Genomic DNA, 19,945 nt, shown 5'->3' on the forward strand with positions numbered 1-19,945 from the left:
CAGCTGGCTCCAGTGCAGTGCTCCTCTGTCTTGGAGCTGTGGAGTGCTGGCAGAGACAGTAACTACTGATCCTGGCCACTTCTCCTCCTTTTCTCTCTCTCTAATTCACTCCCTCTATCTTAATCCCTTTCAGTCCTGTTCTTCCTCCATAACCCTCCCCCTTTCTCTCCATCTCTTTCTCACACACATGCACTCACTCCAATTTCCACACAGGCTGTATGTCTCCCTCTTAACTATGAAGTTTCTTCTTTCCCCTCAACACCACTAATTCTTCTCTCTGTCTTCTCTCCATGGCTCCCTGACCTTTTCACCCTGGCCTGTTGGGGGCACTCGAACCTATAGCTACCCTGAGGCACAGATCTAGGATCGGCTTACCCTCCCCCAATCATAACAGGTTGCTCAATGTAACAGTATGGATTAAGACGTAAGCACGTGGAGATATGCACAGTCTTCTCATGTCAGTGTGTGCACACTAACAGGAGTGTGTAATGTGTGCTGTGACTGACTGTTGGTGTGTGTTGGTTGGTGAATCACCCAGCTTGTCAGTCAGGGGCTTCCCTTCACCCAGGGCTTTCCCCGTCAGGGCACCAAACAGAGAGATGATTTGAGAAAAAGAAGAGAGGAGAGGACGGAGGACAGAGCGAGCAGGATAATGATGACAAATGGTCATTGTTCCAGTCCTGCTAAAGTCATTTCTCCAGTGTTTTATCTCCTGGTGAAGTGTAATCCTCTTGTTGACAAAGTGCTCCCGATGTTTCAATGTGTTTAACGGCTGTAAATGTCATTGAGTAAAAAAGCCAAAGGCAAATCTCGCCCTGCTTTGTGGACAACAAAGTTTAGTATTGTAGTAGTGAAGGGACAGCTCGGCTGGCCTTCCACTCACCCTTCTCATCGCTCTTGTCCCGGATGGCGATGGTGGCGTTGCTAAGGGAGACTGACTGGGCATTGAGGATGTCCGTTCTCATGCCGGGGAATCTGGGCGTAGAGATGAGACGGCCCTCGTAGGAGAACACATAGACCCCCGTCCAACAGGAAGTGTCTGAGACAGAGAGGAGCCAAAACAAAGAGGAGAAAGGGAAGGATAGAGAGATAAAGATGGGGTGGGGTGATAGAAAGCAGGGTTAGGGATGGAGAAGAGAACGAGTGAGAGAAAGGAGGGCGCAACAAAGAGGAGAGTGAAAGGAGAAGAGAGTAACAAACCGCAAGATGGAGCCAAGATATTACAAAAATCTCACCAAATAAATAAGAGGGAGTCTGTTAATTTGATTGATATATTCATTCAGTGTATTTGTCAGGGGTCTATCAAGTTCATTTGTGTAATGGGAAGCTAGTTAGCGGGGGTGCGTGCTAATAGCGTTTCAATCGGTGAAGTCACTCGCTCTGAGACCTTGAAGTAGTTGTTCCCTTTGCTCTGTAAGGGCGATGGGTAACGATGCTTGGTGGGAGGTTGTTGATGTGTGCTGAGGAGAGGGTCCCTGGTTCGAGTCCAGGTAGGGGCGAGGAGAGGGACGGAAGCTATATTGTTACACTTACCCTGTAAGCAGTCTATGGACAAGGTATGAAAGCATATTAGGTTTTGTTTACCTGGCAACTGTTTCAAATGCTAACTTTTAGCATTAGTGGCATAAATCCAAAATAAGTCAATGGCATCTATAGTAGCATTTTTGTGCTTCATATCCAAATCATCTATAGGTAACATCATTGAGTTACACAATCCATTTTTTTTAACATTAGGATGATTTGGATTGCTGTCAATACTTGTCCATAGACTGCTTACAGGTTGTGGAAATCAATATATCATTTTGTAAATTCACCATCTAGTGGTCAGAACCTGGTAATATCAGGATGTAGGATGATGGGACGTAACAATTTCAATGACTAATTTCTCTGAACAAGGAAAAAAACAATTTCATACTTACTGGGAATACATTACATAGGATGAATACATTACATAGGATGAACACAAGAACACATTACATAGGATGAACACATGAACACATTAAATAGGATGAATACATTACATAGGATGAACACATGAACACATTACATAGGATGAATACATTACATAGGATGAATACATTACATAGGATGAACACATTACATAGGATGAACACATGAACACATTACATAGGATGAATACATTACATAGGATGAATACATTACATAGGATGAACACATTACATAGGATGAACACATTACATAGGATGAAGACATGAACACATTACATAGGATGAACACATGAACACATTACATAGGATGAACACATTACATAGGATGAACACATTACATAGGATGAACATATGAACACATTACATAGGATGAACACATTACATAGGATGAACATATGAACACATTACATAGGATGAACACATTACATAGGATGAACACATGCACACATTACATAGGATGATTACATTACATAGGATGAACACATTACATAGGATGAACACATTACATAGGATGAACACATGAACACATTACATAGGATGAACACATTACATAGGATGATTACATTACATAGGATGAACACATTACATAGGATGAACACATGAACACATTACATAGGATGAACACATTACATAGGATGAACACATTACATAGGATGATTACATTACATAGGATGAACACATGAATACATTACATAGGATGAATACATTACATAGGATGAACACATGAATACATTACATAGGATGAACACATTACATAGGATGAACACATGAATACATTACATAGGATGAATACATTACATAGGATGAACACATGAATACATTACATAGGATGAACACATTACATAGGATGAACACATTACATAGGATGATTACATTACATAGGATGAATACATTACACAGGATGAACACATTACATAGGATGAACACATTACATAGGATGATTACATTACATAGGATGATTACATTACATAGGATGAATACATTACATAGGATGATTACATAGGATGAATACATTACATAGGATGAATACATTACATAGGATGAACACGTTACATAGGATGAACACATTACATAGGATGAACATATGATTACATTACATAGGATGAATACATTACATAGGATGAATACATTACATAGGATGATTACATTACATAGGATGATTACATTACATAGGATGAACACATTATATAGGATGAACACATTACATAGGATGAACACATGAAGACATTACATAGGATGAACACATTACATAGGATGAACACATGAATGCATTACATAGGATGAATACATTACATAGGATGAACACATGAATACATTACATAGGATGAACACATTACATAGGATGAACAAATTACATAGGATGATTACATTACATAGGATGAACACATTACATAGGATGAACACATTACATAGGATGATTACATTACATAGGATGAACACATTACATAGGATGAATACATTACATAGGATGAATACATTACATAGGATGAACACATGAATACATTACATAGGATGAATACATTACATAGGATGAACACATGAATACATTACATAGGATGAACACATTACATAGGATGAATACATTACATAGGATGAATACATTACATAGGATGAACACATGAATACATTACATAGGATGAATACATTACATAGGATGAACACATGAATACATTACATAGGATGAATACATTAAATAGGATGAACACATTAATATATTACATAGGATGAACACATGAATACTTTACATAGGATGAACACATGAACACATTACATAGGATGAACAAATGACATAGGATGAACAAATCACAGGATGAACACATTACATAGGATGAACACATTACATAGGATGAATACATTACATAGGATGAACACATTACATAGGATGAATACATTACATAGGATGAACACATGAATACATTACATAGGATGAACACATGAATACATTACATAGGATGAATACATTATGTGGGATGAACACATTACATAGGATGAACACATGAATACATTACATAGGATGAATACATTATAGGATGAACACATGAATACATTACATAGGATGAACACATGAACACATTACATAGGATGATTACATTACATAGGATGAATACATTACATAGGATGAACACATGAATACATTACATAGGATGAACACATGAATACATTACATAGGATGAACACATGAACACATTACATAGGATGAACAAATGACATAGGATGAACAAATGACAGGATGAACACATTACATAGGATGAACAAATGACATAGGATGAACAAATGACAGGATGAACACATTACATAGGATGAACACATTACATAGGATGAATACATTACATAGGATGAACACATTATATAGGATGAATATATTACATAGGATGAACACATTACATAGGATGAATATATTACATAGGATGAACACATTACATAGGATGAACACATTACATAGGATGATTACATTACATAGGATGAACACATTACATAGGATGAACACATGAACACATTACATAGGATGAACACATTACATAGGATGATTACATTACATAGGATGAATACATTACATAGGATGAATACATTACATAGGATGAACACATGAATACATTACATAGGATGAACACATGAATACATTACATAGGATGAACACATGAATACATTACATAGGATGAATACATTACATAGGATGAATACATTACATAGGATGAACACATGAATACATTACATAGGATGAACACATGAATACATTACATAGGATGAATACATTATGTGGGATGAACACATTACATAGGATGAACACATGAATAAATTACATAGGATGAATACATTATAGGATGATCACATGAATACATTACATAGGATGAACACATGAATACATTACCTAGGATGAACACATGAACACATTACATAGGATGAACACATGAACACATTACATAGGATGAACACATGAATACATTACATAGGATGAACACATGAATACATTAAATAGGATGAACACATGAACACATTACATAGGATGAACAAATGACATAGGATGAACACATTACATAGGATGTACACATTACATAGGATGAACACATTACATAGGATGAACACATTACATAGGATGAACACATTACACAGGATGAACACATTACATAGGATGAACACATGAACACATTACATAGGATGAACACATGACATAGGATGAACACATTACATAGGATGAACACATTACACACGATGAACACATTACATAGGATGAACACATGAATACATTAAATAGGATGAACACATGGACACATTACATAGGATGAATACATTATGTGGGATGAACACATTACATAGGATGAACACATGAATAAATTACATAGGATGAATACATTATAGGATGATCACATGAATACATTACATAGGATGAACACATGAATACATTACCTAGGATGAACACATGAACCCATTACATAGGATGAACACATGAACACATTACATAGGATGAACACATGAATACATTACATAGGATGAACACATGAATACATTAAATAGGATGAACACATGAACACATTACATAGGATGAACAAATGACATAGGATGAACACATTACATAGGATGTACACATTACATAGGATGAACACATTACATAGGGAACACATTACATAGGATGAACACATTACACAGGATGAACACATTACATAGGATGAACACATGAACACACATTACATAGGATGAACACATTACATAGGATGAACACATGAACACATTACATAGGATGAACACATGACATAGGATGAACACATTACATAGGATGAACACATTACACACGATGAACACATTACATAGGATGAACACATGAATACATTAAATAGGATGAACACATGGACACATTACATAGGATGAACAAATGACATAGGATGAACACATTACATAGGATGTACACATTACATAGGATGAACACATTACACAGGATGAACACATTACATAGGATGAACACATTACATAGGATGATTACATTACATAGGATGAATGCATTATATAGGATGAACACATGAATACATTACATAGGATGAATACATTACATAGGATGAACACATGAATACATTACATAGGATGAACACATGAACACATTACATAGGATGAACAAATGACATAGGATGAACAAATGACATAGGATGAACACATTACATAGGATGAATACATTACATAGGATGAACACATTATATAGGATGAATATATTACATAGGATGAACACATTACATAGGATGAATATATTACATAGGATGAACACATTACATAGGATGAACACATGAACACATTACATAGGATGAACACATTACATAGGATGATTACATTACATAGGATGAATACATTACATAGGATGAATACATTACATAGGATGAATACATTACATAGGATGAACACATGAATACATTACATAGGATGAACACATGAACACATTACATAGGATGAACACATGAACACATTACATAGGATGAACACATGAATACATTACATAGGATGAACACATTAATACATTAAATAGGATGAACACATGAACACATTACATAGGATGAATACATTATGTGGGATGAACACATTACATAGGATGAACACATTACATAGGATGAATATATTACATAGGATGAACACATTACATAGGATGAACACATGAATACATTAAATAGGATGAACACATGAACACATTACATAGGATGAATACATTACATAGGATGAATACATTACATAGGATGAACACATGAATACATGACCTAGGATGAATACATTACATAGGATGAATACATTACATAGGATGAATACATTACATAGGATGAATACATTACATAGGATGAACACATTACATAGGATGAATACATTACATAGGATGAATACATTACATAGGATGAACAAACAATACTCTGAGCCACAGCTCCATACTACTTGTCAGAGAGCTGACGCTATAACCTCCTTGTTGAGGTGGGATTGGCGTGGGGTGTGGGGGGTCCGAGTGTGGCTTTTGACCATTTCTTTGGATCCTCGTGTCTTAGTCATTGTTATAAAAAAGTTTGGTCCAAATCAGATGTTAGGTACTATATTTATTTAATATATTATGAATCCTATAAATTAAAATGGACAATTTGGGTGCAATGAATTATCGTAATTTCTCAGAGATCAAGTTATATTTCAACAAAGTAATGTTGCAGGAATGCTCATCTTATCTGTTTCTATCAACAGAAACTATTTCAGAACAATCTGAGATGGTGGGAGTTGAAATCCTCTTTCTGGTGCTTTAAGAGGTGGAACAACCCAGAAGAGAGAATGATAAATGTCCATCTCTTTGTTCCCCACTGCAGTCAGGCTTCCATAGCCAGACCTGCTCTGCTAATGGCACACACTCGCACTCTCACACACAGTTCTCACAAACACACACACTCACACACACAGACGCACACACACACAGAGTGAGAGAGTGGGAGGGAGGGAACGAAAAGGAGAGGGGGTCCAGAGATCGGCGCAACAGGGAGATAGGTGCAACAGGGATAGGCAATATGGGAAAGACTAAGAAATGGAGGAGGGACAGAATGAGATACAAGGATAAAGAGAGACTTACTTCTCAGCCTGTATAATGAGGCTGACGGTCCCCTCCTTCGGGTCAAAAATGAGAGGTGTGTTCCAGTTCTTAGCACTGGAGGCATAGTACTGGAGAGAGGTGGTGACCACTAGGTGACCGTGGGCCGGAGAGGCTTTGGTGACCTGGTCCCTGAACTCCAGAACATCCCCCGCATCATTCACCACATTCCTCACCTGGGTGATGGATAGAGAGAGAGAGAGGGACAGTTTAGGAACACACACACACACATGTCGCTCACATCTTGACCCACAAACATTGACTAACAAATAATCTGAAATACTAACAAACTAATTGTAACAAACAGACTAGAGCATACACACACAAGACCTATTTTCTGAGACACTCATAGATGTTTCGTCGGTATGGAGGCACTCACGTAAACTCCAGAGTGGATTAACTGTTGATATACACAGGAAACAGCCCATGTCTAAGCATAGGACAGGAGGGGACAGAAATGCCTGGTGTGGAAACGTACGTCCGCGTGTGTTTCTACTTTTTTCACTCGTTAGGATAAAAATGTTCTTCCCCATTTCCCCTGTGAATGAATGAATGAAATGTGGTTTTCCACCAGCAGGTAAAAGGTGTGGTGGGTATTTATTTAACGGTTCAAACATCATCCTTCTTTAACCCCCACTAACAACCCAAATTTACTCACCAAACAACCAGGAATAAAAATGTTTAACCGCGAAGTGGTAAATTTAGCCGCCTGATTCACAAACCATTGGCAGATGTGCACTTTTAAAAAAGAGAGAGGGAGAGAAAAAAACCCTGCAAGCCTGAAAATAAATGGCTGAAGACACAGGTTTGTTTGGTTAACGCAAACAGTGCTCAGTGAGGGTTGTCTATGGTGAGAGTGCACGTGTGTGTGCGTATGCACTTATCCACGTGTGTGTGTCCGTTACAGTGTGTGTGCACGGGGGTGTGTTGACCGCGTGTAAACACTACCTTGTGGTTTCTGAAGTTTAAACACACTCTGTGACGGAGGCTGCTATACAGGCTAGCCATTGTCACTGGTCCACACTGGGAGGCTTATAGCATAATGTATAGCCACAAGTACCCAGGCCTGGGGAATAGTCTGGCCCTTTAAAATAGCCTGTTAACTTCACCTCACTTGCGTCTGCCTCTCACACCGGCCCATTCACCCTCAGTTAGCTGTCTCATTAATTCATTTAGGCTCGGGGACTGTTTGGCTTCTTAGGTGAAGTAAAGATTAAGACTTTTTCTGGAGGATTAAACAATCATACGGCATAAGGAACCGAAACATCTGCATGGTTCTCCTCTTGGTGGGGGTGATCTGTGTGTTCTGCCTGCATGGTCCTCCTCTTGGTGAGGGTGATCTGTGTGTTCTGCCTGCATGGTCCTCCTCTTGGTGAGGGTGATCTGTGTGTTCTGCCTGCATGGTCCTCCTCTTGGTGAGGATGATCTGTGTGTTCTACCTGCATGGTCCTCCTCTTGGTGAGGATGATCTGTGTGTTCTGCCTGCATGGTCCTCCTCTTGATGAGGGTGATCTGTGTGTTCTACCTGCATGGTCCTCCTCTTGGTGAGGGTGATCTGTGTGTTCTGCCTGCATGGTCCTCCTCTTGGTGAGGGTGATCTGTGTGTTCTACCTGCATGGTTCACCTCTTGGTGAGGGTGATCTGTGTGTTCTGCCTGCATGGTCCTCCTATTGGTGAGGGTGATCTGTGTGTTCTGCCTGCATGGTCCTCCCCTTGGTGAGGGTGATCTGTGTGTTCTACCTGCATGGTTCACCTCTTGGTGAGGGTGGTCTGTGTGTTCTACCTGCATGGTCCTCCTCTTGGTGAGGGTGATCTGTGTTCTACCTGCATGGTCCTCCTCTTGGTGAGGGTGATCTGTGTATTCTACCTGCATGGTCCTCCTCTTGGTGAGGGTGATCTGTGTTCTACCTGCATGGTCCTCCTCGTGGTGAGGGTGATCTGTGTTCTACCTGCATGGTCCTCCTCTTGATGAGGGTGATCTGTGTTCTACCTGCATGGTTCACCTCTTGGTGAGGGTGGTCTGTGTGTTCTACCTGCATGGTCCTCCTCTTGGTGAGGGTGATCTGTGTTCTACCTGCATGGTCCTCCTCTTGGTGAGGGTGACCTGTGTGTTCTACCTGCATGGTCCTCCTCGTGTTGAGGGTGAACTATGTGTTCTACCTGCACGGTTCACCTCTTGGTGAGGGTGATCTGTATATTCTAGCTGCATGGTCCTCCTCGTGGTGAGGGTGATCTGTGTGTTCTACCTGCATGGTCCTCCTCTTGGTGAGGGTGATCTGTGTGTTCTACCTGCATGGTCCTCCTCTTGGTGAGGGCGATCTGTGTGTTCTACCTGCATGGTCCTCCTCTTGGTGAGGGTGATCTGTGTGTTCTACCTGCATGGTCCTCCTCGTGTTGAGGGTGAACTGTGTGTTCTACCTGCACGGTTCACCTCTTGGTGAGGGTGATCTGTATATTCTAGCTGCATGGTCCTCCTCGTGGTGATGGTGATCTGTGTGTTCTACCTGCATGGTCCTCCTCTTGGTGAGGGTGATCTGTGTGTTCAACCTGCATGGTCTTCCTCTTGGTGAGGGCGATCTGTGTGTTCTACCTGCATGGTCCTCCTCTTGGTGAGGGTGATCTGTGTATTCTAGCTGCATGGTCCTCCTCTTGGTGAGGGCGATCTGTGTGTTCTACCTGCATGGTCCTCCTCTTGGTGAGGGTGATCTGTGTATTCTAGCTGCATGGTCCTCCTCTTGGTGAGGGTGATCTGTGTATTCTAGCTGCATGGTCCTCCTCTTGATGAGGGTGATCTGTGTGTTCTACCTGCATGGTCCTCCTCATGGTGAGGGTGATCTGTGTGTTCTACCTACATGGTCCTCCTCTTGATGAGGGTGATCTGTGTGTTCTACCTGCACGGTCCTCCTCTTGGTGAGGGTGATCTGTGTGTTCTACCTGCATGGTCCTCCTCTTGGTGAGGGTCCCTGTGAGCTGCGTGCCGTCTGCTGACCAGTGTTAGGCTTCTCCAACGCATACGACCACTAGAGAGAGACAGAGAGAGAGAGAGAGACAAAGCGAGAGAGAGACAGACAAAGAAAGAGAGAGAGACAAAGCAAGAGAGAGACAGACAAAGCGAGAGAGAGAGACAGACAAAGCGAGAGAGAGACAGACAAAGAAAGAGAGAGACAGCCAAAGCGAGAGAGAGACAGACAAAGCGAGAGAGAGACAGACAAAGCGAGAGAGAGACATACAGACAAAGAAAGAGAGAGACATACAGACAAAGAAAGAGAGAGAGAGAGAGACAGACAAAGAAAGAGAGAGAGAGACAGACAAAGAAAGAGAGAGAGAGACAGACAAAGAAAGAGAGAGACAAAGAGAGAGACAGACAAAGAAAAGAGAGAGAGAGAGAGACAGACAAAGAAAGAGAGAGACATACAGACAAAGACAAAGAGAGAGAGACAGACAAAGAAAGAGAGAGAGAGAGAGACAGACAAAGAAAGAGAGGCAGACAAAGAAAGAGAGAGAGACAGACAAAGAAAGAGAGAGACATACAGACAAAGAAAGAGAGAGAGAGACAGACAAAGAAAGAGAGAGAGAGACATACAGACAAAGAAAGAGAGAGAGACAGACAAAGAAAGAGAGAGAGAGAGAGACAGACAAAGAAAGAGAGGCAGACAAAGAAAGAGAGACAGACAAAGAAAGAGAGAGAGAGAGAGACAGACAAAGAAAGAGAGAGAGAGAGAGACAGACAAAGAGAGAGAGACAGACAAAGAAAGAGAGAGAGAGACAGACAAAGAAAGAGAGAGAGAGAGAGACAGACAAAGAAAGAGAGAGAGAGAGAGACAGACAAAGAAAGAGAGAGAGAGACAGACAAAAAGTAGAGAGAGAGAGAGACAAAAAACAGAGAGATAGAGAGAGACAGACAAAAAGTAGAGAGAGAGACAGACAAAAAAGAGAGAGAGAGACAGACAAAGAAAGAGAGAGAGAGAGACAGACAAAGAAAAGAGAGAGTGAGAGACAGACAAAGAAAGAGAGAGAGAGACAGACAAAGAAAAGAGAGAGTGAGAGACAGACAAAGAAAGAGAGAGAGAGAGAGACAGACAAAGAAAAAGAGAGAGACATACAGACAAAGAAAGAGTGAGAGACAGACAAAGAAAGAGAGAGAGAGAGAGACAGACAAAGAAAGAGAGACAGACAAAGAAAGAGAGAGACATACAGACAAAGAAAGAGAGTGAGAGACAGACAAAGAAAGAGAGAGAGTGAGAGACAGACAAAGAAAGAGAGAGAGAGACAGACAAAGAAAGAGAGAGAGAGACAGACAAAGAAAGAGAGAGAGTGAGAGACAGACAAAGAAAGAGAGAGAGTGAGAGACAGACAAAGAAAAAGAGAGAGAGAGACAGACAAAGAAAGAGAGAGAGAGACAGACAAAGAAAGAGAGAGAGAGACAGACAAAGAAAGAGAGAGAGAGACAGACAGACAAAGAAAGAGAGAGACAGACAAAGAAAGAGAGAGAGAGAGAGACAGACAAAGAAAGAGAGGCAGACAAAGAAAGAGAGACAGACAAAGAAAGAGAGGCAGACAAAGAAAGAGAGAGAGAGAGAGACAGACAAAGAAAGAGAGAGAGAGAGAGACAGACAAAGAAAGAGAGAGAGAGACAGACAAAGAAAGAGAGAGAGAGAGAGACAAAGAAAGAGAGAGAGAGAGACAGACAAAGAAAGAGAGAGACATACAGACAAAGAAAGAGAGAGAGAGACAGACAAAGAAAGAGAGAGAGAGACAGACAAAGAAAGAGAGAGAGAGACAGACAAAGAAAGAGAGAGAGAGACAGACAAAGAAAGAGAGAGAGAGACAGACAAAGAAAGAGAGAGAGAGACAGACAAAGAAAGAGAGAGAGAGACAGACAAAGAAAGAGAGAGAGAGAGAGACAGACAAAGAAAGAGAGAGACAGACAAAGAAAGAGAGAGAGAGACAGACAAAGAAAGAGAGAGACAGACAAAGAAAGAGAGAGACAGACAAAGAAAGAGAGAGACAGACAAAGAAAAGAGAGACAGACAAAGAAAGAGAGAGACAGACAAAGAAAGAGAGAGACAGACAAAGAAAGAGAGAGACAGACAAAGAAAGAGAGAGAGAGACAGACAAAGAAAGAGAGAGAGAGAGACAGACAAAGAAAGAAAGAGAGAGACATACAGACAAAGAAAGAGAGAGAGAGACAGACAAAGAAAGAGAGAGACATACAGACAAAGAAAGAGAGAGAGAGACAGACAAAGAAAGAGAGAGAGAGACAGACAAAGAAAAGAAGAGAGACAGACAAAGAAAGAGAGAGACATACAGACAAAGAAAGAGAGAGACATACAGACAAAGAAAGAGAGAGAGAGACAGACAAAGAAAGAGAGAGAGAGACAGACAAAGAAAGAGAGAGACATACAGACAAAGAAAGAGAGAGACATACAGACAAAGAAAGAGAGAGACATACAGACAAAGAAAGAGAGAGAGAGACAGACAAAGAAAGAGAGAGACATACAGACAAAGAAAGAGAGAGAGAGACAGACAAAGAAAAGAGAGAGAGACAGACAAAGAAAAGAGAGAGAGACAGACAAAGAAAGAGAGAGACATACAGACAAAGAAAGAGAGAGACATACAGACAAAGAAAGAGAGAGAGAGACAGACAAAGAAAGAGAGAGAGAGACAGACAAAGAAAGAGAGAGACATACAGACAAAGAAAGAGAGAGACATACAGACAAAGAAAGAGAGAGACATACAGACAAAGAAAGAGAGAGAGAGACAGACAAAGAAAGAGAGAGACATACAGACAAAGAAAAGAGAGAGAGACAGACAAAGAAAGAGAGAGAGAGACAGACAAAGAAAGAGAGAGAGAGACAGACAAAGAAAGAGAGAGACATACAGACAAAGAAAGAGAGAGACATACAGACAAAGAAAGAGAGAGACATACAGACAAAGAAAGAGAGAGACATACAGACAAAGAAAGAGAGAGAGAGACAGACAAAGAAAAGAGAGAGAGAGAGACAGACAAAGAAAGAGAGAGACATACAGACAAAGAAAAGAGAGAGAGACAGACAAAGAAAGAGAGAGACATACAGACAAAGAAAGAGAGAGAGAGACAGACAAAGAAAGAGAGAGAGAGACAGACAAAGAAAGAGAGAGAGAGACAGACAAAGAAAGAGAGAGACATACAGACAAAGAAAGAGAGAGACATACAGACAAAGAAAGAGAGAGAGAGACAGACAAAGAAAGAGAGAGAGAGACAGACAAAGAAAGAGAGAGACATACAGACAAAGAAAGAGAGAGAGAGACAGACAAAGAAAGAGAGAGACATACAGACAAAGAAAAGAGAGAGAGACAGACAAAGAAAGAGAGAGAGAGACAGACAAAGAAAGAGAGAGAGAGAGACAGACAAAGAAAGAGAGAGAGAGACAGACAAAGAAAGAGAGAGAGAGAGAGACAGACAAAGAAAGAGAGAGACAGACAAAGAAAGAGAGAGAGAGACAGACAAAGAAAGAGAGAGACAGACAAAGAAAGAGAGAGACAGACAAAGCGAGAGAGAGACAGACAAAGAAAGAGAGAGACAGACAAAGAAAGAGAGAGAGAGAGAGACAGACAAAGAAAGAGAGAGAGAGACAGACAAAGAAAGAGAGAGAGAGAGAGACAGACAAAGAAAGAGAGGCAGACAAAGAAAGAGAGAGAGAGACAGACAAAGAAAGAGAGAGAGAGACAGACAAAGAAAGAGAGAGAGAGACAGACAAAGAAAGAGAGGCAGACAAAGAGAGAGAGACAGACAAAGAAAGAGAGAGAGAGACAGACAAAGAAAGAGAGAGAGAGACAGACAAAGAAAGAGAGAGAGAGAGAGACAGACAAAGAAAGAGAGGCAGACAAAGAAAGAGAGAGACATACAGACAAAGAAAGAGAGAGAGAGAGAGACAGACAAAGAAAGAGAGAGAGAGACAGACAAAGAAAGAGAGAGAGAGACATACAGACAAAGAAAGAGAGAGACAGACAAAGAAAGAGAGAGAGAGACATACAGACAAAGAAAGAGAGAGACATACAGACAAAGAAAAGAGAGAGAGACAGACAAAGAAAGAGAGAGACATACAGACAAAGAAAGAGAGAGACATACAGACAAAGAAAGAGAGAGACATACAGACAAAGAAAGAGAGAGACATACAGACAAAGAAAGAGAGAGACATACAGACAAAGAAAGAGAGAGACATACAGACAAAGAAAGAGAGAGACATACAGACAAAGAAAGAGAGAGAGAGACATACAGACAAAGAAAGAGAGAGACATACAGACAAAGAAAGAGAGAGAGAGACATACAGACAAAGAAAGAGAGAGACAGACAAAGAAAGAGAGAGAGAGACAGACAAAGAAAGAGAGAGAGAGAGAGACAGACAAAGAAAGAGAGAGAGAGAGAGACAGACAAAGAAAGAGAGAGAGAGAGAGACAGACAAAGAAAAGAGAGAGAGAGAGACAGACAAAGAAAGAGAGAGAGAGACAGACAAAGAAAAGAGAGAGAGAGAGACAGACAAAGAAAGAGAGAGAGAGAGAGACATACAGACAAAGAAAGAGAGAGACATACAGACAAAGAAAGAGAGAGACATACAGACAAAGAAAGAGAGAGAGACAGACAAAGAAAAGAGAGAGAGAGAGACAGAGAGAGAGACAGACAAAGAAAGAGAGAGAGAGACAGACAAAGAAAGAGAGAGAGAGACAGACAAAGAAAGAGAGAGACATACAGACAAAGAAAGAGAGAGACATACAGACAAAGAAAGAGAGAGACATACAGACAAAGAAAGAGAGAGACATACAGACAAAGAAAAGAGAGAGAGACAGACAGACAAAGAAAGAGAGAGAGAGACAGACAAAGAAAGAGAGAGAGAGAGAGACAGACAAAGAAAGAGAGGCAGACAAAGAAAGAGAGAGAGACAGACAAAGAAAGAGAGAGACAGACAAAGAAAGAGAGGCAGACAAAGAAAGAGAGAGAGACAGACAAAGAAAGTGAGAGACAGACAGACAAAGAAAGAGAGAGAGAGACAGACAAAGAAAGAGAGAGAGAGACAGACAAAGAAAGAGAGAGACATACAGACAAAGAAAGAGAGAGACATACAGACAAAGAAAGAGAGAGACATACAGACAAAGAAAGAGAGACAGACAAAGAAAGAGAGAGAGAGAGAGACAGACAAAGAAAGAGAGACAGACAGACAGAGAGACAGACAAAGAAAGAGAGAGAGAGAGAGACAGACAAAGAAAGAGAGGCAGACAAAGAAAGAGAGACAGACAAAGAAAGAGAGAGAGAGAGAGACAGACAAAGAAAGAGAGGCAGACAAAGAAAGAGAGAGAGACAGACAAAGAAAGAGAGAGACAGACAGACAAAGAAAGAGAGAGAGAGACAGACAAAGAAAGAGAGAGAGAGACAGACAAAGAAAGAGAGAGAGAGACAGACAAAGAAAGAGAGAGAGAGAGACAGACAAAGAAAGAGAGACAGACAGACAGAGAGACAGACAAAGAAAGAGAGAGAGAGAGAGACAGACAAAGAAAGAGAGGCAGACAAAGAAAGAGAGACAGACAAAGAAAGAGAGAGAGAGAGAGACAGACAAAGAAAGAGAGGCAGACAAAGAAAGAGAGAGAGACAGACAAAGAAAGAGAGAGACAGACAGACAGAGAGACAGAGAAGGAAAGAGGAAGTTAGAGAGAGACAGAGAGAGATTGTTGAGTAAATGGCAAAATAATTGTATTTGGTAGTACTGTTCTTAATCAATGCACAATTTCAAACAATAAGACAGATACTGTGCAGTGACAAAGGGCTATAAGGGGTACAGTAAGCCAGGGCGGTTAGGGATAGAGAGAGGGGTGGGGGTGAACAGGGATAGGTGCAGTATGGGGGTAGTGGGGGTTTGGTTGGGTGCATGACATCCCCCCCCATGTAAACTGTGTGTAAGAGACACGGGTTGAGTCAGGGCCCAGACACTGAGCTGTGATGAACTGTGAGACACTGAAGGAGCGTTCAGGCCTGCCAAGTCCAGCACTCGCGCTCGTAAACATGCACTCTGCTATCCTCATCTATTACAACTAGCCAGAGTTATGGGGGTGGGGTGGGGAGGGGGGTGCATGAGCACACAATCAAGAGCCAAAGAGTGATTACCCAAACCTTTTCCTTTCTTTCAAAAGTTCTATTTTACTTGTGTGTGTGTGTGTGTGTGTGTGTGTGTGTGTGTGTGTGTGTGTGTGTGTGTGTGTGTGTGTGTGTGTAGTGGAGTTATTTTGGTGTATTGGTGTGAGTCAGTGACACCCATCGAGGCAGCTGAGAAGAGGCTGCAGCTCCTACCAACTCCCCAGCCTGCCGTTTGGAACACACCACACCACCACCACGACAACAGTTACTCACTAAGGCCACTAGAACACACCCCCCTCCTCTCCAAGATATTCCTTCGCACTCTTTTCTTCTCTCACTGCTCTCTCTCTCCTCTCTCTTAGCGTTCTGCAGAGTATCACACAAAGCCTATTCTGTTATTTGGCTTCTGGTTTAGAAATCCAGCCTGTCAGAGGGCTTATGATTGAGTTGAGATAGTTTGAGCTTGCAGTTGTGTTTTTTCAACCTGTTAGGGTGCGTGTGAGAGAGAGATCTCAGTGTTGATGGATGATATTTGGGGCTTGATTTATGGAGGTCAGATTAGCAATGCCAAACTTAAACAGCTAGCTACACAAGAACCAGGACTGTAGTGTGAAAGGGAACTCTCCTGCTTCCCCACTCAGTCTTGTCCGTCGCTCTTTACCCTTCTTTCTCAACTATGTCTCTCATTCTCCACCGTCTCTCTCTTTACCCCTCACTACCCTGTCTCTGTACCCCTATCTAGCCCCCCTCTGTCTCTTCTTTACTCCTCCCTAACTCCTTTCACCCCTTCCCTCTCTCCTGTCTTTGTCCACAGTCTAAATTAGGGACATTCCTCCATGTGCACCCAAAGACAGCGATGACCTTCCCGTGGTGATCTTTAACCCCTGACCCCTCTGCCTCAGCCCCTTCCATTGTGCAGGTGGCTGGCAGGGCTCACCAGCTTTACCAGCCATCCCTTTTTTCTGTCCACCCCTCTCCTCTGGTCTAGTCTGTGACCCCTGACCTCTATGCCTCAGCTCTTCCCTGTGTGCAGGTGGCTGGCAGGGCTGAGGCTGCGTGCAGAGGGAGAAACTGCTAACACTAACATTACCCTAACGCTGCCTGTTAGAGACTGGACGGGACACCAAGTGCTGCGATGCACAAATAAGGTCTGTGTTGGTTTCATGTGCTGAGGTGTGGCTTTGTATACGGTCTCAACCAGCAGGTTGGGGCACTCTCTCTCTCTCTCAGAGTGGCCAGTGGCCACAGTCAAAGCAGAGGATTTCCTTGGTCAGCTTCCTCCCGTGTAGTACTGTATCAGGACCCAAAATAAACCAAAGAGACTCTCTTTACCAAAAAAAAGACTCTCTTTTACCAATCTGAACAATACATTTCTTGTTAAACTCATATCAAATGGTGGTGTTTTCTGTCATTTCGCTTCTGCACGGCCTGCCCCTTTTACCTCTACCGCGCTCTCCCTCCTTCCTCATAAATCCTGCGATAGAAATGACTTTCCTTATTTTTCGCTGTGCGCGTGCATGTGTCTGCTGCAAAGATAAACAGGGTCCGGCCACATAAAGGCCGCTGCAGGGCTTTGAAGTGTACTTTTATATACCTTTCGTCCAAACATCAGCGCCGTGCTTGGACAGGCTCCACCGCCAACGAGAGCATGCACGCTTAAAATAATAATACCCCATCTATTCTTCAGCAAAAATCCAAGCCGCTCCGTTTTAGAGCTCCCCTGAGGGAGAGGAGGGGGCGGAGGGGGGTCAGAGATGCAGCTGAATGTATACACATGATATCAGCCTGAGAAGCATTTTGGGATTTGTGCTTACCTAATACTTTTAACACATTGGGCCATTTGACTCCTGCTGCAGCAAGCATACGTTGTGTTGTGTGTGTATGAGAAAGAGAGAACATGGGTGTAGATTTAAATGTATATAAGACAGATGGTGGGGTGTGTAAATGTAATGTATTCACAGTGTGAGTTAGTGTGTGTGTGTGTGAGAGGTGTGTGTGTATGTGTGTGTCTAAAAGGTGAGAATCCCCAGGATCTCAGTTGCACTTTTGTCTGAGTTGTCAGGCAGTGAGCGAGTTTGGGACACTGGGGGGAGTCCTGTAGCTCTCGTGAGAGAAGAGTTTACTCTACCTCTTTCTGCTCCCTTCTCATTCTACCCTCCTCCCCTCCCCCTCATGAATAACCTCCCTTTCTCTACCTTTATCTTTCCCCAGGACTAGTCCCCCTATCACTCTCTATCTTTCTCTCACAAAAGGTGTCAGCATTAGGTAGTACTGTAGCAAGTGTTTCCCAAAAGCACAGAGTCCAATTATGGCCCTCTTTAAGATCCCGGGGGTCCACTCCACAACATAGATCTGTCGTCATACTGTCTCCAGACTGCAGGAGTAAATCAGGATCTGTCCAGACCTGGAGCACTGCTGGTTCACCTCTGGGCCACAGTGCTCCACTCCAGGACTCTCTGCTCTCAACCACAATTCACTATTAGGACAACCGTAGAGAGCTTGAGCCATAGACAACCATAGAGAGTTTGAGCCATAGAAAACCATAGAGAGCTTGAGCCATAGACAACCATAGAGAGTTTGAGCCATAGACAACTATAGAGAGCTTCAGCCATAGACAACCATAGAGAGTTTGAGCCATAGACAACTATAGAGAGCTTCAGCCATAGACAACCGTAGAGAGCTTCAGCCATAGACAACCATAGAGTGCTTCAGGCATAGACAACCGTAGAGTGCTTCAGGCATAGACAACCATAGAGAGCTTCAGCCATAGACAACCATAGAGTGCTTCAGCCATAGACAACCAGAGAGCTTCAGCCATAGACAACCAGAGTGCTTCAGCCATAGACAACCATAGAGAGCTTCAGCCATAGACAACCATAGAGTGCTTCAGCCATAGACAACCATAGAGAGCTTCTGCCATAGAGAGATGGGTGATAGAGGGTGAAATAGGGAAGAGAGGAGCGAGGGAAGGGGAGAGAAGGATGAGAGGAGGGATATAAGGGCTGAAAGGGGATGAGAGGGGAGATGGAGGCGGATCAGTCAGCAGCAGATTTGCTGACTAGTTTGATTGGAGCCAAAAGGGATGATCCTGGCCCTGCTTCAACCACTCTGCTCTCTCCTTGAGAACACTGGACTAGCTAGGGGATATTCACAATCACTCTGGAAACTGGGGAGGGAGAGAGAGGGGGGAGCAGCAGGAGAAGGGGAGAGCCCTGTGAAGAAGAAGGGTGGAGGGGTGCTGGTAAGGGTCTGCTCTGGTCACTGAGCCCTGTCTATAATGGGCAGCTTTGTGGCCAGAGG

The 19,945-nt window shown here is 42.1% G+C and overlaps 1 long non-coding RNA gene across 7 annotated transcripts in view; it reads right to left on the minus strand.

Annotated features, from left to right (window-relative positions):
* Positions 1 to 19,945, minus strand: part of LOC112266965 — an 85,056-nt gene that overhangs the window by 24,175 nt on the left and 40,936 nt on the right. For all 7 annotated transcript variants that reach the window (XR_006078827.1, XR_006078831.1, XR_006078826.1 and 4 more), the window contains 3 exons: positions 10,474 to 10,559; positions 7,522 to 7,715; positions 884 to 1,039 (listed from right to left, as the gene is read on the minus strand). This is a non-coding gene — a long non-coding RNA (uncharacterized LOC112266965). The remainder of the gene's footprint in view (positions 1 to 883; positions 1,040 to 7,521; positions 7,716 to 10,473; positions 10,560 to 19,945) is intronic.

The sequence above is a fragment of the Oncorhynchus tshawytscha genome, linkage group LG14 (genome assembly GCF_018296145.1).
Source record: "Oncorhynchus tshawytscha isolate Ot180627B linkage group LG14, Otsh_v2.0, whole genome shotgun sequence".
Classification (NCBI taxonomy): domain Eukaryota; kingdom Metazoa; phylum Chordata; class Actinopteri; order Salmoniformes; family Salmonidae; genus Oncorhynchus; species Oncorhynchus tshawytscha.